The following is a 26,474-nucleotide window of genomic DNA, read 5'->3' as shown; positions in this document are numbered from 1 at the left end:
CTGCAGAGAGGTACACATCTGTTCATGAGCTTGTAAGTGGAATGTGGAAGGAATATTTTTGTGTGTGTGGCTTTCAATTTCTAGACTCCTTATCTCTCCCAGTACATAAATTTGAACTTTTCTCCTTTCACCTAGAAACAAGAAGTTGCCTGTGTATGTGCTATACACTTCAAGCAGCAAAAAATAAGAGAAATGCATGGCTCGTTTTAATCATTTGTATGCAGTACTCTGAAGCAAGCAGACTTACCCTTATGAGGCTGGTATCTTCCATACTCTCTATTCCCTCCCTCCTATAAAATTTCCATTTGGAGCAACATATGGTGAAACTGGAGAATAAAATACTGCCTGCCCTGCTTTTTTTTTTTTATACCGAATGTTTCCCGTCTGCTGCTGGCAATTCATGAGAGGGAAAGAGCTTGAAGCAGAAATAAAAGTGACAAAGAGTACCACAGGTTAGACCAGTGCAAGTAATGTGGGCATCCTATTATTTTAGCCTCATAAGAAGAATGACTGGGTAGGTTCTTTGTTGTGGCACCTTAATAACTGCTTCTCATTCCTGAAGGTGACACAGACTCTCACCTGACAGCAAGGGAAATAAATGGGAAAGCTTCCTGAGGAGTTCATGGCTACCTGGCACCAGTCTTAGAGACTGGAATGGGACATTTATGTCTAGATAAGTAAAACCCCCAAATTTTGGCTAGTTATGGATCATTCTTCTGTATTCATTTAGCTAAAGCTAAAATCATGCATTTACTATATAATTGGAAATACATTTCTCTGAATATTCAAGCTGTTACTCTTCAGACTCTTTTTTTTTTGAGAAAAAAATGAATGCACACCCGTATAATATGAAGGTTGTCACACAACAACTTATTTATAAGGATCTTTTAATCTAAGGCAAGATATATTTCAAGGCACCCTTTGGGTAGGTGATCCACAGTTGGGGAAACATCAAAAAGACACTGTAAAGGTATCTCTTAAAGAAAAAACACAGGTCCTAAAGACATAGAACAATGTCCAGAATCCAATAAATCAATTACCATTATTTGCCTTGTATCCATTAAATGTGAAGCCAAGACAGAAAATACGTTATTTTATACAATGCTTCACTCCCTTGCACTCATGTGATTCTTAAAAGCAAAACTGAGGGTAACAGTTCAGACATTGTCTTACAATGTACAGTGTCAGGGCAGAAAGTATAAAAGAAGGAAAACCAATCCCACATATGAGTAATCACCAGTGATGGTGAGTGGCCGTTGTTTCCTTTGATCAATACAGATTTGTTGGTATGAGGTCATTTTATCGACTCTGTTGACTTCTCAGTACCTCAGCACAAGTACATACATTCAACAAAGTTCTGGATTACAAGTTCAGATATTTACTGTCTACTTGTGAAGAAACAGTCTATCATCCAATTTTTTTGGACTATCTTTGTTGACATACATCATACTTTAAGCACTAGAATCAGCAACTGAGAACCACAAAGCACCTTGAAATTCCATTTCTGAGAATCTTCATAACTCTGAAGCTAACTATGATTTCTCATTTAATGTTAATACATAATCATCAAATCAGCTCAAACCCAACTTATGTTCACTGAGGTGTTTACTTATGAATGAAGGTTTTAACTTCTTTGTGGGGGATTCTCTTTCCCACAAAGGGGAGGGAGAATCTGTCAAGACCATATCCAGAGGTTAGGCATGCCCCCCCCCCCCCCAGAAGAGGGATGGGGCCATCCACCCATTTCCATTGCTCCGGTACAAAAAAAAAAAAAATACATGGACAAAGAGTGGAGCAGAGACTGAGGGAAAGGCTATTCAGAGACTGCCCCACCTGGGGATCCAACCCACATTCAGACACCAAACCCAGACACTATTGCGAATGCTTGCTGAAAGGAGCCTGATATAGCTGTCCCCTGAGAGGCTCTGCCAGATCCTGACCAATACAGATGTGTATTTACATGGCCAAATATTGGACTGAGCATAGGAACCCCAAAGGGGAAGTTAAAGCGAGGACCGTAGGAGCAGAAGGGGTTTGCAACCTCATAGGAAGAACAACAATATTAACTAACCAGATGGCTCCAGCTGGATATACAGCAGAGGATTGCCTTGTCTGGCATCATTGAGAGGGAAGCCTCTTGGTCCAGTGGGGGTTTGATGACCCAGAATAGGAGAACGCTAGGCCTCTGAGGCAGGAGTGGGTGCGTGGGGGAGTACCCTCATAAAGGCAGGGTAAGGGAGGAGAAGACAGTAGCTCGTGGAGGGGAAACTGGGAAGTGGGAATAACATTTGAAATGTAAATAAATAAAATAACCAATAAAAATGACAAAAAGAATATTTTGATTTCTAAAACATTCTAATTTAAATATATTTCATATGCCATCTGGGTAAGAACCAATGGTATTGCTCTTGCAATTATCTCTGTCAAGTGGGGATAACACCTGATGTTTTCTGGAAAGTGATATACATACAAGTTGTCAGTAAACTGACCAGTCTTACTATCATTGTCACTGCTGTACTTAATGTGCTATCATAGTTGATAGTCAAGAAATTTCCAATACGACCTTGAATGACCTAATGTGATTGGGTCTTATGCTTGATTGTTTCTTCCTTCAAAAGATTTTTTTGTAGATGTCTGATCAAAAGTTTCCTTTCCTGTAGACTGAGGACTTTAAAAACCACATGTTTTAAGCAAATGAAGGAAAAAGGACAGCATTTCCCATTTCTGACATGACTTCACATTTTCTTTGGAAAATTTAAGCCCTAGGATACATTATGTGCTTTTTTCTTTGCACCTGGTCATACACCCTTTTAGTAAATGCTTGCCATTAAAATGATAAATGGATGCTATTAAAATACTTTAATGCATAGTGCGCCAAAAGTGTCTACTTAGAAGGTACTTTCCCTTTAGAATTTTGAAAAAGATGCCTTCTCAGCTTTTCTACCTTGGCACAATTCTTACGAGAATGGGAATATGTATGAGTCCGTGTTTCCTCTAAGGGTCCACCAGAAAGATGGTATTGCTCTTAGAACTTTGAGTGACTTTAATGAGATAGTTTTAATTGTAAAGAGCTCACCATTTCTTCTTTGTCCCCTCCCCCATTGGGAAGGTTGTGAGTTTGATGGCATTGAAATGATAAAGACTATATTTTAAAGCTAATTTCATTTTGCTCACACCATGTTCTCAGATATGTTATTGTGCAGTGCATGTAATTTCTGGGTGAATGAAAATTTTCTTTACACATTTAAATGTTTAAAATGTTAGAAACAAAAATTATATTTTATGGAAAGTCAACAAAATCATCACTCCTTATCTGCACTCTTTATCTAATATACTGAGTCTTTTTGAAGAGCACAGAGGTTTTGTTCTCGAAATTCCTACATAATGATGATTTTGCAAGACATGAAGGTACTCATTGAAATTGTCTTGTCCCTTGATATTCTATGATTCAAAGTATTTACAAATTGATAAAGGGAATTTTCTAGTTTCATATAATTATGACAAATTTGAAGTGTAAAAAGACATTACTTGTGTTAACGAGTAATTCTATGAATTTATTTCCATAATTATTGGATACTATAGATGAAGAGGATACCATAGTCATATCGTATCCATGAGCACCTATGTGAAATATATGCAACATCCTCTTATGAGACACATGTGGGCTTAATGCTGATTTTCTAATACATCATCTCCTATGTGATTCAGGTCTTAAAGGCATGCTTTTGCTTTTCCCAAGGGCTGAAATTTCAGGTATGTACCATATATACAGTTTTTAATAGCTTTAGTTATACAAGTAAAGGCACTCTGTCATTTGAGTCTTACATTTTTTTTTTTTTGGAAGCTGTTGCTTTTACTGCTTTTTATATTTTCCCGTACATTTATGTAAAGAAAATATACAAAGTATCTCTTTAAAAATGTCAGCAATTCTCTGCATCCATTTTGCTTTCTTTTAGAACATACTCTCCAGTTGTTTGAATTTGTTTGAACATCAAGAAAGCTATGCTGTCTACTTTTAGTAAGTCCTGCCTGTGTCTGAATAGCAGTGAGCTCAGACTAACTTCCTACCTTGCTGATGGATCCCATTGTCAAACAAGGTTGGTACAGAGTTGGCATGCAGAGGTACAGAGAGGGAGTAAATACCTGCCTCCCCCACAGGCCGTCGTCTGAACTGCCTTCCATCATCTGTAATTTCTCTGACATTATTTGGTGGATATGATTTATCATCTTGCCACTGCATGAGTCAGCCGTGAAATCTCTATGACTCAATGGTACATAACAAAAGCAATCAAGAAAGTGACATTTGAATGAAGGGTTAGTGGATGCTTGTGAATGAGATTTCATTAACTTAAAGAATGAAGGCAGAATTGCCCCCACACTTTCTGAAACCTTATGGAGTCAATGTTTCAGCTTACTCTCTTTATTAATGAATATATCTCTAACTGGGAAAATAATTATGATTAGTGGGAACAAACAACAAATAGGGATTTATAGAAAGAAGCAGGATGGATTTATTCTCATATTACATTTAACCTTATATTTTCCCACTGTGTTCAGAATAGCCCTTTTTAAAAAAATCTCACAAATCAATGTTCTGCTGCTCTTAAACCTCACTGCTACCCTCTTGTTTTTCCCAGGTGGCAAGTTGGTAGCAAAATGAATTTATTCTTTCATTAAATATTTATTGCCTCTGGATTCTGCGTCAGCCATTGTGCCAGACAATGGGATTGAAGGAACGAGGAAGAATAATACAGTGCTCCCTACCTAAGAGATAACAGATTCTTAAAATGAGTTGTACTTATTTTTTTTCTAGGCAGAATCTCATTAATTTGGACTGGGAAATGCCCCTTTGTGAATCTTTAAAAACATTTCATATATAAGCAATTGACAATATTATATGTGAATATTCATTTCCTCCTACATCTTTTCCTGCTTAGAAATAAATGATGAGGATTGGAAAGAAATATTACTGGCTGTTTTAGAATGTGCCTCTCATAGTCCTACTAGTACTTTGAGAGCTTGTATTAAATACCGTTTTCTTGTTTCTGCAAATGAGTTTCTACCTTTGTGTAGTCTTCCGCTGAAGCTCATTTCATTGAAAAATATCACCCAATACCATTAGCCAGGAATTAAGATCCGCTTCTCACTATTACCATAGGAAAATAAAATGAAAGGATTTTCCAAGAAAAAGTCACCATCACTGAAAACATGAACAAAAAGCACATTTTCAGAAAGAAGCTAAATTCTCTGAAGAATAACCATACAGTATTTCCTCTGTAGTCAGATGACCTGGCACAGTGTCTGGAAAAGAATGGTAAGAGCATTGCAATGTTTCTTATAAGCATCCTGTGAATCCAGCATCATCGTAAACATGAAAAAGTATGGGTGAGATGAATGAGTCTTCACAGAGGAGCATGCCATAAACAATCACTGGTAGAGTCTGCAGATGTTCTCCCAGTCCTCAAGAGGGGAAGATGGCAAATATGAGGAGACCTTGTATGTTTGGATGATTTTTTCCCTTCAACTCTAAGAATAAGCATAGTCAAGAACACAGTAGGTGTTTGATTAAGATCTAGGCAATCATGCCATATGTAGACTAAGTATATTCCATTCTTGATTGGCCTGAAAATCGGATACTACCACATAATGATCACACTGTAATGAAGAAAATGCAACTAGATGATTTACTGCATGATTCATGACACCTATATCTTGTTTTTGTCATTAGGAAAGTTATGGCATAAAGTTTGAGAGTTTGAGAACAAATCATAAACAGAATAAATGATTTGTGTCTATACCAGTACTAACTTGAGTGTAAAGATCAGAACACCACCTCTAGTGCTGGCCTCTTTCAATTCCCTTGAACACCCTCTTCCAGGACATGTTATAGTAAACTAGTTTTCTGATTTGCTCTGTTCAGTCTGATCTGTAATTAAGGCTCTGGAGAAGAACTTAGAAAAAGGAATAAAAGAGTGGAGAAAGGTTGATGGTTTTTGTCTCTGTATTTTCATGATTTTGCAAGCATTTTGGTATTAAAGACATGCAGGGATAGGACCCAGCTATATTCTCCCATTGGCTAAGCAACTACAAGTAAAGGCTTCAAATGGCTGATCTGTTCTAGTTCCTTATCATTCCTTCCGTGTATATTTCACTGTGCTTCTGAGTCTACAAATGGATAAATAAGTACCTAGAAAAGTTATATGATTTGCTCTGAATCAACATGATTGCCTTGCTAGCATCAAATTAATATATTTCAGGCATTAATTTAAAGTAAATCTTAGGCAAATGGTCACCAACAACAAAGATCTCAAGGGAATAATCTCTATTTTATGAAGGAGTCAAATTATGCTCTCTCCCTCTCTGTACATCTCCCCATTCTCTCTCTGTCTCTCTGTCTCTGTCTCTCTGTCTCTGTCTGTCTGTCTGTCTCTCTCTGTCTCTCTTTGTGTATGTGTGTGTGTGTGTGTGTGTGTGTGTGTGTGTGTGTGTGTGTAGGGCAGAGGTTGCTATCAGGTGATATCAAGTATCTTCTTTAATCTCTCTCTACCTTAAATTTTTTGAGACATGATTTCTGTAGGATTAGTGGGAACTCACATTTGGTCTGCCACAGGGCTCAGCAGCTCAGGGGGCAGAATGCAAGAATTTTGATGGCAGTTGCTGGGTGGGTGTCAGGCTATGGGGGAAGGGGAAGCCACAGGACACAGTTCTGGGGTGGAGGAGTGCAGTCTGAGGCTCTGGACAGCTGGAGCTGACTCAGGAGTCCCTGGGCCTAGAGGGAGGCAGGGGCCATCTGGTTCTCAGGTGCTCAGGCACCCAGATACCATTGAAGAGCTGAAAAAGAAGTAGAGGCCCATGGGCTAGATCTGTCCCAGGGCTGGGGGTAGGGATGTAGGGGGGAAGGGGAGCACTCCAGCTGGTCCCAAGGGGATGAGTCCTTGGCTTGTTGATGGTTGTGGCCATGGCTGGGAGCACAGAGGCCTTCTATGGGAGATAAAATGGTGGCTCTATAGGCAAAGGCCTCCATGGCTCCAAACTGCAGATTCCCTTGAAAAGAGGCAGTCCATGGTTTTAAGATATTTATTGTCATGGTGGAAAGTGGATGAGTAAAACCATAAGTCCTTTTTCTCTGGGCAGGACTAAGGTTAAATATTTTTTTCAGGGAGGAGTGTCTGGAAAGGAGAGTTTATTGGCTATGTTCTCCAGGCCTTTAGGTACCTCATTAAAATGGAGCTCTGTCTTGAATCTATGTGACCACAGGTCACATGGTGTACATGTGAAGGGTTTGGGGGCATTGCCCTTACTTGACTGGTGGCCACAAATCTATGGAGATCTGTGGCCTTGTGCCAGGAGCCTGGTGGCCAGGAGCTGGGAGAAACATCCTTTGTCCCTTCAGGGTCACTGGGGTTTCTGTCCTTACCTCAACCAGGAACCAGGCTGCTTTTCATGGTCCTAACGATATCTTATTGAACTTGGAGCTTTGTGATTTGCTTGGACGATCTGATGATCAAGTTCCAGGGTTCCTTCTGTCTCTATCTTCCTGAAACTTGGAGTATAGGCACTTACCACCATTAAATTAAGCTTTAAAAATGTGAATCCTGGTGTATTTAACTTAGCTCTTCATGTATGTAAGGCAAGTACCTTACCAACTGAGCCAACCCCAAGGATCTCAAATTGTCATTTAAAAAATCATATGCAAGGAAGACCTAGCAAGAGGATTTTGGTGGGATATTGGGTGACTTTGATTAGATAGAAATGTTCTCATTAGAGAAAATAAGTGATGGAAGAAAGACATTTTTGGCTACAGGAGACAAATGTGATGCATAGTTTTGCGTGTCAATCTCAGGCAAGTGCTGGAGAATACAAAGCGATAGTACTTATAAAGTCTTACATGTCAGCTGTGATCCAGTATACCACCTGTACTGTTAAAGATGTCATGCCAATGTAAATGAGACTGAAAAATTGTTTCCACAACGCTGGCTCAAGATGAATTCACACCACTTCCCTTCCATGGTCCATTGTGCTCAAGCCCAAGGCTCCATTAACTGTATGTATAACTACAGTTTCCTGCACTCCGACTCTACTCTGTGTGCTGTGCAAAGCAGCAGACATTATTCTTCTGCTGTGCCCTTATGGAACATCCTCCTAGCAGTTAGGATCATTGTCTCCCTCAAGCCTTCCTGTCAAAAGTGGAACATCTCTAAGTAGAAGGCTATAGATCAGTGACTTGGTAAACCAGCTAAAGAAACAGTGTATTACAACCCATCAGGCCTCTGAAAATAACCTACTTTGAAGATGTTGAAATAAGAGAGGCACACGTCAGAATTAGGAACCAGAGAGGCATTCAGGACATGGGCTACTTCACATGACCATTTTAACTGACAAGAATTTTTCACTTTGGATCTGGCCACAGAAGTAGCTTTCATACTATTTCAACAGATTGTTTTCTTGGATTATAGTAATATTATATAATAGATCCAATTGTTATTGAATTCTTCTGTGCTTCGCACTGAGCTAAGCACATGCTTGTATGTTATAGTTTCCTAGTACATTGGTAATGACTTTTAGGAGAAGTTTAGAGAGATGAACTCCCTAACAAAAGGCTGCAGAATTAGTTTAAGCATCAGACTCAGTTTCAGATCCACATTGTCCCAAAGCCCTTGCTCTAGAGTAGTAGATAATACTACTTCAGAGTGAAGGCTAGAAACCAGAATAGAAGAAGTGCATCCAATCGAAGTAATAATTCCACATATTCAATGTATGTGAAATCCTTTAACAACAAAAACAACAACAAAAATGTGTGTTGTAGAAAACTCTCTCTCTCTCTCTCTCTCTCTCTCTCTCTCTCTCTCTCTCTCCCTCTCTCTCTCTCTCTCTCTCTCTCTCTCTCTCTCTCTCTCTCTCTCTCTCTCTCTCCCTCTCTCTCTCTCTCTCTGCATGTGTGTCTATTATTCATGTGTGTACATGTGCTTGTATAAGCATAAAGGCATGTGTAAACTTCATCAATTGTCTTCCTCTACAGTTCTTCATTTTACTTTATTTGGAACAGCGTCTTTCCGCATATCCACAGCTCGCCTTTTCAGTTAGACCAGCTTGAGCAGAAAGCCTCCAAGGTTTTCCCAAATTTATATTCATCCAGTGCTAATGAAAGGGGTATGTCTCTGCACTAAGGTTATATTTTGGCACACGGGATTAAAACTTAGGTCTCTGTGCTTCATTAAACACTTTTCTATTGAACCATTTTCCCAGCCCCCAGAAAGCAATGTTTTGTGTATTTCTTCAATGGTTCTCAACCTTCCTGATGCTGTGACCTTTTAACATAGTTCTTCATGTCGTGGTGACACCCAACCACAATATTATTTTTGTTAATACTTCATAACTGTAATTTTGATACTGTTATAAGTCATAATGTAAATGTTTTCAGAGATAGAGGTTTGTCCCAGGTGCCACCCACAGGTTGAGAACCAGTGCACTTTGTGGTGAGCTATCAGACCATGAAATAGTCTGATACATATTTTATTTTTTTGCAGGTAAGATAGAATTCTGGGAGGCTGGACCTGGTTCAGATTGTTTAGGAGAACTAAATTTATCCAGAGACAGATCAGTAATCAGGAAGATGGTATGGGAAATGTTCTGTACAAGAAATGACAGCTGCTGCTTGAAGGAAGAAAACCAGGGAATTGTAAGTAATCTCCACTGAGTTTTAAAATAAATCACTGGGCCACAAGGACACATGGAATACTTTTAATAGAGAAAAGCTTTTAGGTTTCAGGAACTATAGGGATGTCGGTCGGATGGTTTGCTTGTAGCAAGAAGCACTGAAGTATTTGTATGATTTAATAGATTATTTTTCACTTTTCATAAAAAGTACTGTATTTGATGTCTGGAAAAAAATGTAATTTCAGGGGAAAAATGGTATAAACTAGCCATCGGCCTTACCAAATTTAAATATTTTAAAAGGTATAATTCATGCAAATGTTTAGTGGTTTTCCATTGTGAAAGGGCAAAACCTGCCCTGGCTGGTATTTACTTTTGTAATTAGAAAAGCGTGAGTGATGAGAACAATTAAAATAATACAATACCTTTACAAGACAATTAATCTTCCCTTTGTGATGCATCCTCCTGCATCCTAAGTTGATAATGTTATTTACCTCCCAGTTAAAGCTACGTGAAAATGTAATTGCACCCATTTGCTTTGACGATCAAAGGAGAAAAGATCATGCAATTTGCATCTCATATATCTAGAAATTAAAACGGAAGGACTGACCACTTGACACTGCACAAGTTCGTGAAATGAAGCCTGCTGAGCTCAATTTGTTGTGGCGGCTAAATGATTTCACTCTCCAATTTGAATGCATGATGGAACTTCTATTAGAACACTGCACTATAATAATTGACAACATAATGAAACTGCCAAAGACAAAAAAAAAAAAAAAATGCGAACTCCTCTTTCCTGACCTCTCAGCTCTGCATTTCAGACTCAGAGTGGAACAAATGCTGTGGTCAGACAGGAATCATTCCACTTGGATTCTCCTCTTCTCTATCCTTCAGGGGCTGCTGAGACACTCTTTCAGACACCTGTCCCTTTAGAATCTCACAGCGGCTAGTTAAAAAGTACCGTTGTATTTTCCATTTGGCAATAGGTGAGCAGGTACCTAAGTGTACCTAGGAACGATGTCTGACAGCAAATATTCATGTCTTCTCTCACCACTGTCTTATAAAACAAATATATGTAAAGCATGCAAAAAGTTAGGGGGATATTTCCTTAGTGTGATGCTGTTTTGGAATAATTTAATTTCCTTAAAATAGCACTGATGTTTTCAGCTTGGGGCACTGTTCTTCTGATCTATGAAAATGTAATGAAGCATCAGCTTTAATCTTTGGAAATCACTAATCTACACACACAAGCTCCCCTTCTCTAAGTAGCATCTCATTCCACTGTAATGTGGCCTCTATCAGCAGTTCAGGAGGCAAAACTACAAGAACTGCCTTTGATCTCTGTTCCCTATTGGAGGTTGAAGTGATTTTCAGTCCTCATCATTGCAGACCATGGTTTCCGATCTTGCCTGTTGTCTGGTCTTAGCATCTCTACTCAGGCATTATTTTTCTACTCCTCCCTGCAGTTTCTCTCATGTTTGTTGAAAACTTGTATTTTCAGTGCTTTGTCTTAATGTCCTTTCCTTTTTTTTTTCCTCTAGCCTCATTTATTTCCGTTCTAGTTACTAAATGTTGGCTCCATGGCTTTCACTTATTACAGGTCTTGAGTCTTAGGCCAGATCTTATCTCTCAATATCAGACTAATGTATCTTCAGCCATTAATCATTTCCTCTCGAATACCACACAAATGCCTTCAACAATTCTAAAACTGAGTTCATATCTTTCTTTGTCTTCTATGACTTTGGCTGAATAAAAGAATTACTGTCTTCCTCGCTCAATGCTGTATACTGAAGTATCACCTTGACATAATCAAAGGCCTATTGTTTATGCCTCTTAGGGCTAGCCAACAATATATCACATTTAGATTCCTTCTAGATGTTGCTAAGTAATATTTTTACCACCATCTATACTAAAATAAACTATTTTCTTTATACAATCAAAGCATGTTTGGAAAGCCATTTATGAGAGTATAAAACCAGCTGTCTGTGTTTTACTGGTCTCCCTAATCCTATCCTGTTAGGATCTGCACCCTCAGACCTGGCTTACAAAACCCTGTTACACCCGTGTACTGTTCCTTTAAACACTGGCTGGTTATTTATCGTAGTTACATTTTTTTCCTTACCCTTCATGTTCTACTTCATGTATCTTAGAGAAATTCTTGCTTCATATACTTTGATGATTATAACTAACGCATGATATAATACTTCTCTGTTGCTATGACACAAATGACACAAAACATGAGGGAAAAGTTTATTTTGGCTTATGGAATCAGGGGCTAAGACTCCTTCGTGGTGAGGAAGCATGGCAGCAAGGAACAGACATGGTAGCAGGGGTAGGGATTGCAGAGCTCTCTTCTCTGTTATCTTTCATATTTATTTACTCTTTTCTTACAAGCTAAAGTCAACCTCTCCTCGCCGTACCTGTCCTAGTCAATCTTTTGCTCTAAGTAAGCAATATTAGTTACTTCCTGTAGGACTGTCATCCCATCATTGCTCGCTTTAACTATGTTCTCAAAACTACCTAGTTTGGGGCCTTCTTTTTCTATGCAGCCTTCTCAGATGTTTGTTCTTCCTTTAGACTGATAATCACTTTAATAAATAATTATGTACATTGAAAAAAATCTTAATTTACTTCATGTCCATAAAATGAAGCGTCTTCAAGTATCAGGGGCATTTTGAGCACTGGCCCGCCTTAGTATGTGTGCGAGAACTGAATTTCAATGTGGCCTCTCCAGTGCACCGTGACTCTTCTGCCCCTCTGCTATGATAAATAGGATTTCTATAAACTCTTAATGAATTTTTACTGTTAATATTTATTAACTATATTTGTACTTTCTGCATTTATGAAGCACACAGGCACACAAAGGGAGAGAATTAGTTCATCCCCAAAATAAAGGTAGATACTGCTTCTTGCATATTGTTTTCTTTGGAAACTTTTTAGATTTGTAATTACTTCCTTATTTTCTAAGAGTTTGCCCTTGAATGGGCCAATTGTACATGCATAGCTTTCATGATATGTGTTGTATCCTGACCTGCCTGGATGGTAAGGAAGGCTTAGGGCACAATCTCACTGTATTAAGCTCACTAAATGTCGAGCATTCTCCCATGGTATACCTCACTGTGATATACTGATACTCTTACCAAATAAAAGTTGAAAGAATTATAAAGGAGATAGGGTAAGTAAAAAAAAGGTTTTCACACTGTTTTTTTTTTTTTTTTTTTTTTTTTAATTTCTAGCTTTCAAAAGCAAATCACATCTCTCCAGCAGGTTGTGAAGCCTTTGCTGGACTTTTTTGTTTTTTTTTCTCCACAAGCCAGACATTAGAAATTTTGTTTCTCTATATAAATTATCTAACTCTCTTTACTTGTCATTGAAACTCTCTCTCTTTGAAGAAAATTGACTCTCATGCAGCCTTTTACTTTATTTCAAAACCAGAAATCTAGAGTGGGTCTTTAAAAAAACATGCAAACATTGAGTCAGTCTCTTTCTCTTTCTGTCTGTCTCTCTGTCTCTGCCTCAAACCCCCCCACCCCCGAATTGCAAAATAGTTTGTGTTTGGTTTAAAAAATATTTGCTTTTTACCATAGTGAACTGGAAAAAATGTCATCTTTTTGCTTTTATCTTTTCTGTGGGAATAATTGATACCCTTGCAAAGTAAAGGTGAATATCCTCTTGATATGGGTGTTATATTTAAAGAATAAGACTATTAGGTTCATATCATAAAGCTTATATTGTATTGTGTACAAAATGACAAGGGATTGTTTAAAAATAAATGTTCATAGATCATATATGTTTGCATGCATATGTGTGAGTGCATGTGTGTATGTGTTGTTGTTGTTATTGTTGTTGCTGTGAATTGGCACATGGCTGGGAGCATGCATGGTCCAGCTTTCCATCCAGCAATAAACAGAGTGATTTGTTTGTTCCATTTTCTTCTTTTCTGTATTGACTTCCTCACAGGATTGTCAAAGAGAAGAATTCCGTAGCAAGCTATTTGAAAAGCCCCAAATAGGAAGAATGATTTCAATTGATCATAGCAGCATGGGAGATGTTGTATGTGACTGAACACGCTTTTGATATAGATTTCCAAAAAGGAACTTGCATTTTGAGTTTTCTCAGATGGAATGGTTTAAAGTTGGCACTGAGCCTGTTATTTCGGTGGGTAGTTCTTGTGAGGTAGCATAGTGATTACTCTCTTCCTTCCTTTCTAATTTTTATCTTTTTAATGAGGCCATGCAAATGTGCCTCTGGAATGCTCATGTTAATGTCAGAGCGATTTAAAAATGAGCTATAAATGTGAAAGAGGAAAGGAGTCTCTCTGACTCCACCTTGTATTTAATTATATAGCTAGTGGCAGAGCTGTTAGGTATTCAGTGGGGAGACTCGGCTTCTCCTCCAGGAGTCCCCTCAGAAGCCTTTGGGACAGAATCAGGCACAGCCATCTATAAATCAGCTTGTCTCTTCCTGGGCCACCTAGCATAATTGGAAGCACTGACTTTAGGCCATTTCACCCTTGGGTAGGAATGATGAAGTCAGGGCTTCTAATAATTGCATCTGATTACTGCATCCAGTTTGAAGGCAGTGAAGGAAGCCAATGCATAAAACCTTTCTGACCAATCTACAGGGTCACTAAGGGACCACATCACTAGGTAAAAGATCTTTAGTTTGGTGTGAGATTCTTTTGTGGTTATGTAAAACAGGTAAAATATCATTTTTTTTCTTAAACACAGAAATTCATACTTAGTGCCTTTGTCACTAAGATCACGTCTTCTGATCATCCACATGTCCACTCTCAGCACAGGAAAGGCTTGTCCAGCCTTGGAAATGTTAGGAGGAGGATCTTTGGGAGATTGCATAGTCAAATACTGATGACTGCAGCATACAACTAGATGGTGTGCTCCATTTGTTTTAAAACTCTCTTCACTATCACAAGTGAAAGCAATGGTAAGATTGAGCTGTGCTAGAAGCCATTTATGTGGAAGTCCAAACTATGCATGCAATAGTGATAATTGTATCCTATTAGCAGAGTGAATTGTATTTAAACAATAATTGCAGACAAATGACATGTAAATCAATACAAGGAAAAGACATCAAGCTACATGCACTATTGATTTTCTGCCATGTTCTTCTCTAGGTTAGCGTTCTGAAAATATGATTTACAGCATTGTTTTAATGACTTTCTTTCATATAGACGTGATAAAGTTCCATGAAAGTTAAGAAGTTTTAATTCCAGCAGCAGTGAACAGTTTTCAAAAGTGGAGTAATGAAACTATCAGAAACACAAATCAGTCAGTCGTAGGGGAATGATGGAGAATATGAACATAAGAAGCTCATAAATATTCTGTGTTAGTTCAAACCCAGCTACATGTTGTTTATACAAAGTGATGCGTTTTTCCTATGAGAGAAGATGAAAATAATTTTGTTATTTTCATGTATCACCTCAAAGGAGAGAGACTTGTAAATGGCATACAGCAGAGTAGAAGGAGACACGATGGAGGAATAGTTAATTCCTCCATAAGTCAGTGGAACTCAGTATAGAAACTGATGTGACCTGAACCCAACAAACCAACTTAGGAAACTACTGGTGCAGTGAGTTCTCCTGTCTGATCAGGCAGAAAGTCGGAGATTTCTACTAATTGTGACATGGTTGAAGAATATGACATCCAGTGCAGGTGAAAAAATTAAATTATGCTTTAACACCAGAAATTATGAGAATTCCTGTGAAGTTCTCAGGCATTAAATGTGTGTGTTTGAATAATTTCTACAAGGATTTTAAGGTCATGAGGGTTTCAGCTGACAGAAAGTTTGAGTTGCATTGAAGTTGTTTCTACCTTACCTTTCTAATATATGCGTTTCTTAATATAATAACCAAATATTGACTATTTATTCTGTACAAATTTATATTGCAAATATATAGATACACTCTAAACATGTAAGAGTACAGGGTCCTAAACATAGGGCATCCTCTCATTTACTGATAACTGTTGCGCTGAAGAAGAATTATGGCTACTAAATGTAACTGTTATTAAATATGCACTTCTCAACTAAAGTCATATTTCTATAAAATATTTCACAAATATTAAAATTATTTATTTATGTTTTATGTATATGTTGTAGTGCCTATATGCATGTATGTACATCATTCATATGACTAACGACAACAGAGGTCAGAAGGTGGCATTGGATGTGTTTGAATTGGGGTTAGAGGCAGTTGAAAGCTATGAGGTGGGTGCTGGGAATGAAATCTCATTCCTCTATAAGAATAACAAGTGATCTTAACCTTTGAAATATATCTAAAGTTCCTGGAATTTTTTATGGTATGCAGATAAGATTATATCTCTGATGTTATATAGAACATGCTGTTAGTATATCTTAAACAAATTTTAATTTTCTGATTTATTCTTAGATTATGACTAAAATGAGTTATTATTATTTATTAGTTTAATTACAAAGTAACAAAATCTTTTAATACAGAGGGTTGAAAACAATGTTCATTTAATGTTGATGATTAGAAAAAACCACCCTTACATCACTAGTATCTTGAAAAGCAAACAAACAAACAAACAAAGAAACAACAACAACAACAATCATGCAGAATAGAAAAAGAAACAAGAAGTAGGAATCAAAGGAGACAAAATATTTATTTGTATACCATTTGGTTATTCCCAAGTCAAGCTCAAGAAAATTTACTGATACACTGTTAGATGTGATAAGGAGAAGTTACACCATAAATACACAGAAAAGATGCATACTTCAACAGGGCAGCGATAACCAGTTAAAAAAGAGGAGAGGGAAAGAATCATATTAAGAAAAAGATAAAAATATAGTTACACATTTAACAGACTATATGTAAGGACCTTAGGAAGCAAATTATATCATATTTCAGTAATAGGAAAGTAAAATTCTTCAATTAAACACTGTTATCTCAATTAAAATCATATGTAGAGAAACTACAGATTTTATTTTTGTTTACTTATCTATTTAAATCACGCAATGGATTAAAGAGGAGAGAAGCAGATTGTTGTTTAGAGTGTATATAAAAGAGATTAACAATGCAATGCTAATGCTTTTACATTTTACATGAATTAATATGCATAGATTAGAACTTTTATTGTTTAGCATTTCCTTTCATACTTTATTATAATCCATTTTAGTTGTCTCTCACCCTCCATTTTCATTTCTTTTCCCCCCTCTATCTCTTGTGGAAACCCCGCTTCCCAGCAAGTCCACTCACTGCTACTTCCATGTCTGTGTGTGTTTCTGTGTGTGACTGTGTGTGTGTGTGTAACTGAACTTATTTTAGGTATCTATGTATCTATGCATTTATGCATCAATCTGTTTATCTTATGTCTTATCTATCTATCTATCTATCTATCTATCTATCTATCTATCTATCTATCTATCTACCATGTATCTTTTATCTATGTCTATGTATTTGTGCATGTCTCTCTCCCTATCCAACATCTATGTATATTCTATCTATCTGTCTATATATGTGTGCATCTATGCATCTATCTATCTATGCATCTATCTATCTATCTATCTATCTATCTATCTATCTATCTATCTATCTATCTATTTGCCTAACCATAGTTTGGAAGCTAGGGCAACTAATGAGATGAGATTTTAAGTAAATTGAAACATATGATATAGCCCCTAAAACAAAGCCTTTACATATCAAGATATAAGGCTGAAAAACAATATAAAAAAGAATTAAAATATTACAAAAATTTCCACAAATAGGCCCAGAACATCTAAAAAGCAAAACAATATCTAAAAGAGCAAAACAATCACCCAAGGAAGAAAATAGTAAACAAATAAAATCTTAGAAATAAACTTGTGACTCTAACTAAAGATTAATAGATTAACAATTTAATTAAAAAGGAAATCAATATCATTTCTGAAAGCTCAGACACTGTTACAGCATCTGAACCTCTTCTCTATGCAATTACATTATGATATTTTTGACAGGAGGATTGCAAGTTATCATTCAGATCCTACAAATCAGTTGGTTCAATTTTATTGTTTCTTTGAAAGTTATTCCTATCTTCATGCTTTCTTATCCAGATTTTGAATTAGCTTAAGAACTCTGATTTCAATGTTGAACAAATAAAACTGAATGAGAGCCTGTGGATGAATAGGGTCTTCAGACTTACTGAGTAGGTAGTAGAACAGCTTACTCGAGGACAGGCGCTGGCCTCTCTTCGTCTCAGAAGACCAGGACATGATCCTGCCTCTATGGGGAGGAAACAGATCTAAGTACTTTACATCTTGCGGTCATCCGAAGGATGTATAAACCCACCAAAAGCCTTCATGTTCTTCCCTTTATCTTTGTTCGGTCACTTGCTAAAAACTTGGTTGATGGTGCTACAGCTATATAGGAGCCAAAGGGGCTTTTAGGTTACTTTACAGATGGCAACTGTAGCAAGTCATAATGTACTGTATATTTTTAAAGTCTAGTAGAAAAGCATCTGAAAGATTTTTCTGTATAAAAATGATAAATATGTAAATACATACCTAAACACAATGATACGCATGCATATATACATATATCACAATAACTCAATATATGCACATTTTTATTTTGATGTATTAACTAAAATTTTAAAGGAAGAAAAAATGATTGAGCCTACTAAATTTCAATGAAGAGTTTCAAACCCTTGGTCACACATAGCACCAACCCTCATCAAACTCAGTGGGTCATGAAATAAATCAAAAGATATGAATGTTAGAAAATGACTTGTAGGAAAGAGGGGGGACTGATGGAAATAGGGGAGAGGAGAGTGATCAGGATGTATTATGCACATGTATAAAATTGGAAAATACCATGTAATTATTAAAAATTGTTGAGACATTCAGAAGCATCAAGGCAGCTAATGAGTTGAAATATTAATAACCTTAGACATAATGATCAGATAATGCCAAATGTTACTTTTTTCTTTTGTCAGACAACAAACTCTTGCAGAGTTACACATACATATTCAGAGGTAAGAGACAAACATGAAGGCTTATGCAGTTTTGCTATCTAGTTTTCCCAAATTTCATTGGTGTTGCCTTCTATTATCTCCACAATTTATTAGGGAGAAGTGGCTCATCCATTGGATGGAGCACAGGGTTCCCAATGAAGGAGCTGGAGAAAGTGCCTCAGGAGCTGAAGGGGTTTGCAGGCCTATAGGAGGAACAACAATATGAACTAACCGGTACCCCCCAAACCTACCTAGGACTAAACCACCAACCAAAGAATACACATGGTGTTACTCGTGTCTCTAGCTCCATATGTAGCAGAGGATGGCCTAGTTGGTCATCAATGGGAGGAGAGGCCCTTGGTCCTGTGAAGGCTCTATGCCCCAGTATAGGGGAATGCCAGGACCAGGAATGGGAGTGGGTGGGCTGGGGAGCAGGAACAGGGGATAGGGGATTATTGGAGAGGAAACTAGGAAAGGGGATAACATTTGAAATGTAAATAAAGAAAATATCTAATTTCAAAAAAGGGAGATACACTCTGTAATATCAACTGAACATGGGCCTATCAGCCATCAATATCTAAAAAAGTGTAAAGAAGATATACAAACATTTTTAAGAAAGTGAATAAATGAATGATCATTTCCAATAGCTTTTTGTATAAAACAAATATTTTAAATTTAATAACATTTTAACAACTCACATCTAATTTGGCTACTATAGTAATTTGGATGGTTATCTAACCAAGGAAGCCTCATAAGGTCATGAATACATACACATAGTACCGTGAGCATTGACTCTCTCTCTCTCTCTCTTTCTCTCTCTCTCTCTCTCTCTCTCTCTCTCTCTCTCTCTCTCTCTCACACACACACACACACACACACACACACACACACACACACAGACACACACACACCCCTACACACACACCATGCCCCTCAGACTCAAGAAGATTAAGAGCAATTGTGAAGACAAAAGAAGAAACTTATGAAATGAAATATTTTCACCTTCTTTTCTATGATCCTGCTCTTCACTTCATAAAATAAATCAACAAGAGCACCATTCATTTAATCCTTGGTGACAAATCTTGATGCTAGAAGTTGACAGAGTGAAGCAAAAGCTAAAATGGCCAAGCACCTATAAAAATTTACAAGCAATCTGGGCAACTATTGGGAAATTTAGACTATTATTTCCACATGTACCTCAAGGTCATTGTGTGAGACTAATTAATGGCATTGTTGCAGAAAAATGCTAAACGTGTCCCTTTAGTCTGCTGTAGTATCTTTTGAGACAAATGCTGAAAGAGGGATTTAAATAATCTGGTTTGAAATTAAAATATTCCATTTCTGGCAGCTGTGGCTTAAGATGGAACTCTATAGTTTCTCTGCTGTCATGCACAGAGAGCCCACCGGAAGGCAGCGAATGTTGTCAGTGAACATGTGCACCCAATCCTTTTGATTTTCCTACAGACAAATGTTCTCTTTGGTTAATGCTTTTCCTAACCTTATGTGTAAACAGACTTGGTATTTTAGGTTCCTCAGTGGCTTTCTGAATTTCCTATTCCCGACCCTGCTCCTAGTAATCTCAGGAAATGAATGAGCTGAGAGAAATTGCACTTGGATAATATAAAATGGTCTTACTGGACAGAAATGGTTTGAAGGAATGGGGCATCCATTCCATCCTCTACCAAAAGCAGTTACCTGGCAACATGGCTCTGCATAAGTAGTTACTGTAATCTTTCCATTCCTTATTGAGCAATGCACTTCATTCTGCTGTCTTGGGGCCCCATGTGTAGAACCTTAGTATCTCTCATTAGTTGTCTTGTCTTGTCTTGTCTTGTCTTGTCTTGTCTCATTGCCTTTTACCATTATTTTATGAGCATGTTGTCTGATCTTAGCACCATGAGTCCGTGGTGCTTCAGAGGCCAGAAAGGGTTGTCAGATTCCTGCAGAAAACATTTACAGATGATTGTGAGACATATTGGTGCTGGGAATTGAGCATGGGTCCTCTGGAGGTACACCAGTGCTCTTAACTGCTGACTTTTTTTCTAGACCTCTGTGGAGCTTCTTTCTTTAAATCCCTTAGAGCTAATCCAGGGCACATCAGATCACATCTTACTTACACTAGAGTCTTGGTTCTTTTGTGAATCTTACTATTTATATTTCTTTCATTTGTGGAATTGATTTGGGGGTTTTTCAGACAAGTATTTTAATTGAACTAAATTACGTACCATTACTAGTCAATTTATAATTTTTATGCTTAGCTTACCTAGTTTTATGCCTGTAGACAATGCTAAGTTCATCTTTATTCAACCAAGTAGGAATTGCTTTAAAAATATAGGCTGTATATTATCTAGTGAGACATCTATACACTGATGATAAAATAGAATTAGACACCATTTGTGTTTTTTTTCCTATCTATTCATATATCAGGATATTTTAGGTAATACTGCAATAAGAAATAATCCCTGTGACTTAATTATGCATGGATTAATTTCTATAGATTATTTATCATAAAAGCTCAGTAGTTTGGGTGATTTTCACATACCTTTATTCTGTATATCTGTACAGTACCAAGCCTCTCTCTGAAGATCTCTTTCAAGACCAGGAGGTCAGAGGAAATGCGAAAGGGTACAATTACCAGAAGTTTATATTTTACCTAAAAGTCACACATGCAACTTTTGTTCACATTTATTGGACTAATTATACCATTTGGTCCAATTAACTTCAGGAGGATGGATACCACAATCCTGCCTTGAGAACAGGAAGAGACAGGAACAAGGTAACAGTGGGGATGTGGAAACATCTGCAATGCTAGATGAATAATGTCTTCTTTAGAACAGAGAGTTTTATATCTTCTGGTGTTAGAAGAGCTGCACTGAAGTGATGCTATCGCAAATAGTAACATATTGAATAATTTGAAGGGTAACAACACATGCCAAGGCTTTGTAAAATCAACCAGGTACATGAGTATTCAGATTAGAGTCCCCATAAGTTACACAGAACCAGCCAAAGAGATGACCTGCAAGTAAGGAAAAGGCCCATTTAAGGAAATTTGCATGAAGCCTACACCGAACAAGTTTAACAATGAAAGGCAGAAATTGCCTTAGACTGGTACATAAATGTTGCTACATAGAGAGGGGAGAGTTGTATGAAACTGAGGATCAGAAAGAACAATTAAAAGCACTTTCTCATTCGTTAAGAAATGTCACTGAATGACAGAGGGGCTGAAGTTTATAGAGAATGAAGGGAAAAGTTGAATTATTCTCCATAACTCTTTAATCTGAAAATGAAGAGAGCTGAAGTGAAGTGAGTGGAGGTAGGAAAAGAAAAACCATGTGAGCACTTAGTACTAATGTATTCTGTTTCTCAGATCTAAAGAAAAGCCAAGAAAAGCCTGGAAACAATTCTAAGATTGCCCTCATAAAGAAACTGGATGGTCACAGGAACACAAGAAAAAACAACCCACAGAGTGAAAACAGTCACTGCACACTAAGAGGACAAGGAGAGCAAAGCTCTCTTAGAAAATCAAACATTAAAAGGATTTTCTGAAATGATTTTGTTAACTGAGATAATGAACAGCTTGACATAAAACAATAACAATATTCATTTCTGCCTATACACACTGGTATTAAGTACTATTTACATATTTTGCCTTTGAAACATTCTCCACAGACTCAATTAAAAACTGCAAGTAAACTTCTCAGTAGCATCTAAGGGAGATGTTTTGCAGGACTCTATGGAAGCAACCCCTGGGAAACAGGTTTGTTTATTATTGAACTTTACCTTCTGGCTTGTGTTTCCAGTGTGATACATACATATATACGTGAAATTTACATACTCGTTTGAAATCTGTCTGTCTGTCTATCTATCTATCTATCTATCTATCTATCTATCTATCTATCTATCTACCAATCTATCTTTATGGTATATGATCTATCTATCTAAATGGTATATGAGATATATTCCTTCCTAACAAGGGATTTTGCCCTTGTATGATAATTACATACAACTGAATCTAAAAGGAAAAGAAAAACCATGTGAGCACTTAGTACTAATGTATTCTGTGTCTCAGATCTAAAGAAAAGCCAAGAAAAGCCTGGAAACAATTCTAAGATTGCCCTCATAAAGAAACTGAATGGTCACAGGAACACAAGAAAAAACAACCCACAGAGTGAAAACACAGTCTGATAGATAAACACAGTTAGATAGATAGATCATATACCATAAAGATAGATTGGTAGATGGATAGATAGATAGATAGATAGATTTATTAAAATACAATGAGATCAGTAGAAGTACAATTCATTTGCTTTTAAGTATTGCGACTCCAAAGTTAACCTTGATTATTGCTTCAAACATTGGTGACAAATTGAGAATGCATGCATATGCTTGACATAGAATAGATTGAGCCAGTGTGGGGGCTTTAGGAATACTTTAAAGAAACTATTGTCAACTGTGAGAAGGTTTGGTTGAATCTGATAGCTTGTGTAATTTATCAAATATGAGACTAGGTATTTTGTAATAATTGATGCAACACTTGTGTCAGGATATTTGAAGCCTTTTGCATAGGCTGACCCATTTTATATGTAAAATGTATATTTATATAAATATGCAGTTACCGATAGCACAGAATTTTGTAATATACTCATATATCTCACAATTATTGATTACATAATAAAGAATTTCATATAAATTATATAGCTACATTTGATATGTACTTAATTTTTCCTCTATTTATCTCTATAGACAGATGTATATAAATAATGCTGACATTTCTGCTTTTAGTGAAATGCTGTCCTTTGATCACGACTTGGCTGTTGCACACATGAACCTCAGAGCAGCAGTAGTTATCAGCATAAAATCATAAGGTCAAGTCTTTTAAGAGGTCCAATATAGAGAGTGGAGGGACACCCAAGGTCTGTCCCTATCTGAAGTGCTTTTGTCTATTAATAGCTACTATCCTGGGATGCCAGTAGAGGAAGAGGCAAAAAATCTCTTCTCTTAGGAAAGTGACCCCTGGTAGTTTCCCCTTGCTCTAGTGGTTGACCTTATGTTGTCGAAATTTTTAATCCTGACCTGGGTTTTCTAATTTGCCTTTGACCATTCAGTTTCAGATTAAAACACACACAACCTTTTATTTACAAAAAAAAAAAAAAAAAAAAAAAGCCTCAAACAGCACAAGAGCTGGCCCCCCATGCTATTATAATCTACTTTCCTATGGACAATCCCAAGTTATTACTTACTATTTTCATCTGAACTGCTCTTAACTCCAAATGGTCAGCCCTCAGGGCCACATTTTCATGACTCACCTAGCCCATGGCAACTTTACCTTCTCTCTCTCTCTCTCTCTCTCTCTCTCTGGTTCTTCTCCAACTCACAGCCAGGCAATGCTAATGCACTGCCTATGTCTTTTTACCCAGTTACTAGCTGTTGGCATCTTTATTTACCAATCAGAACTAACTTGGGGACAAGGTCACAGAGTATCACTTGGGTCTACATGTGGTCTCTAGAGCAATCAGGTTTTGAAGATCCAAAATTAGCACAATACAAGCAACATCAGGCCAACACACTATTAGCCCACCCATATAGGAACATATAGACATCACTAATTGAACACTTTGAGTTAAATAAATAAATAGAAGGTGGGAAATTTGAGATGATGAATCCTGAGAGGAGATGAGCATAGGGTTTTACATGTGGATACAATTAAGAAAAATTGAATATAATTATAAGATATATATTTGTGTGTGTGTGTGTTTGTGTGTGTTCTTTTTGTAACCCACCCTATTCATATTGTTCTTCTCAGAGATCAACTGGCTGTATCATGCTCTCACACCTTTACTTACACTGATAGAAAGAAGTAATGATGAAAATTACAAGTTTACAAATTCGAACAAACACTTGTCTACCAACAAAGTTTCAAAGACACAGTTAGGTTTTTAGATGAATTATTGAAATCTCTAAAAGATAAAAATATCAAGACGGTAAATAATATTAATACCTTGGCTGAACTTCTGTTGTTCACGTGGAATGATCTGGAGTGTATAAAGAGCTGAGATCTAATTACTAAAGAAAGCTTTTTTGTGAATGCAACTCACATATAAGGAAGAGGAGTTATATTCAACGCCAATGAGGAGCTGACTCCTTTTTCAGTGTCATTATGAATCCTGTAACTTGTTTTTATGGGAGTTTCAGGGGGACCATCTTCCTAAGTATTACCATTCACAGTAGGTTTTTGTCTTAGTGTTTGAGCTGATTTAAGAATACATAAGACTGAGTGACCTGCAAACAACTAAAATTTATTTTCATGGTTCTAACATCTGAGAAGTTCAAAGTCATTTTTCAGACAGAGTAATAATCAGGTGAGTCTATGCGTCCTGGTTTACAGTTGTCCTTATGTGAAGAAGGGTGAAGGGCACTCTCTTGGGTATTCATGAGGGGGTTCTGATCTTATTAAGGGCTTTTCTTTCATGATCTAACTATCTTTCACGGGCTCTACACCTAGAGAGCAGTAGATAAAGGATCGGGGTTTGACAAATAAATTGTTTGTGACGGTGTTGTATCCTTTTAGTTGACAGCATTCATTTTATCAGTAAAAGAACATTAATAAATGTATATCTAAATGATTTATCAGTTGTTATTTAACTTTCAGCTATTGTGACAAGTACTTTAGATAAAACAGCGAAGGAACCCTAGCATAACTGTCTCCTGAGAGGATTCATCCTACAGTGAATGGAAATGGATGCAAAGTCACAACAAGCAAAATTCTGGTGGAGCTCAGCAAGTCTTGTGGAAGAGTAGGAGACTCAATTGAACAAATCAGAGGAGTCAAGGAGACCACAAGAAGACCTACAGAGTCGACTAACCTGGGACCATGGAGGTTCACAGAGACTGAAACACTAGCCAAAAGGCATGCAGGATGTGGAGCTAGACCCCCTATACATTTGTAGTAGGTGCTCAGTTTGATCTTTATGGGGTCCCCTAACAATCGGGGCAGGGCCTTTCAGATTCTGTTGCCTGCCATTGGACCCCCTTTCCCTAATTGGACTTCCTAGTTGGGCCTCATTGGGAGAGGTTATGTTTAATCCTGCTGGTTCTAGAAGTTCCAGGGTGGAGTCGTTCCCAAGGGTGGCTTATCCTTCTCTTAGGAGAAGGGGAGGAGGTAATTGTGGTAGGGATTTGTAAGAGTAGGACAGGAAGGAGAGGAGGAAGTGTTGCAATTGAGTTGTAAAGAGAGTTAATTAATTAATTAGTGAAGTAGAAAATAAAAGAAGGAACATTGATTTTGGCTCATGTTTCTTAGCTTATAGCCAATTGGTCCAGAAACAGCAGACTGAACACATTGCCTCAGGACAAGAGTATAGGCAGCATCCTATCAGTCTCCTGGATGATACCAAAGAAGTCTGAAAATCCATTATCCAGGACAGGGAGAGAGGAGCTGAAGGCCCACTGCTCCCAAAGACCTAAATCCAGTCATTAGTTCCAACCTCCTAAAGGTTTTTCACCTTCTAACAGTGTCATGGGCAAGAGGCTAAGCTGTTAAAAGTTAAACCAAGGAGCAACATAACAAAGGCAAGGGTTTTGCTTAATTGGGTGTAAATATGGATAATGAAACATCTGTGAATTTTTATCTAAGCTAATTCTGTCAGTTGAAAAGACACGTCAGTGTTTAGGAATAATTTTATATGATGAAAACACTATATGTGCCTTCATGGTTGGGCATACCCATGTGAGTGTGTACATATGTGCCTGGGTACATGAGTGAGTGTGTGTTTGTGTGTCTGCCCAAGTTAATGTGTGTGTGTGTGTGTGTGTGTGTGTGTGTGTGTGTGTTAAGGTAAGGTAAGGCAAGATAAT

At 37.3% G+C, this 26,474-nt stretch overlaps 1 long non-coding RNA gene across 1 annotated transcript in view; it reads right to left on the bottom strand.

Annotated features, from left to right (window-relative positions):
- The window catches only part of Gm12132, a 329,649-nt gene extending 309,852 nt beyond the window's left edge, over positions 1–19,797 (bottom strand). The window contains exons 1-2 of the long non-coding RNA XR_388581.1: positions 19,623–19,797; positions 17,811–17,890 (exon numbers count right to left, since the gene is read on the bottom strand). This is a non-coding gene — a long non-coding RNA (predicted gene 12132). The remainder of the gene's footprint in view (positions 1–17,810; positions 17,891–19,622) is intronic.
- Between the last annotated feature and the right edge of the window lie 6,677 nt (positions 19,798–26,474).

Source organism: Mus musculus, chromosome 11 (genome assembly GCF_000001635.26).
Source record: "Mus musculus strain C57BL/6J chromosome 11, GRCm38.p6 C57BL/6J".
In the NCBI taxonomy this organism is placed as follows: domain Eukaryota; kingdom Metazoa; phylum Chordata; class Mammalia; order Rodentia; family Muridae; genus Mus; species Mus musculus.
The sequence above is the reverse complement of the archived record's forward strand: the minus strand, read 5'-3'. Positions and strand labels throughout refer to the sequence as shown.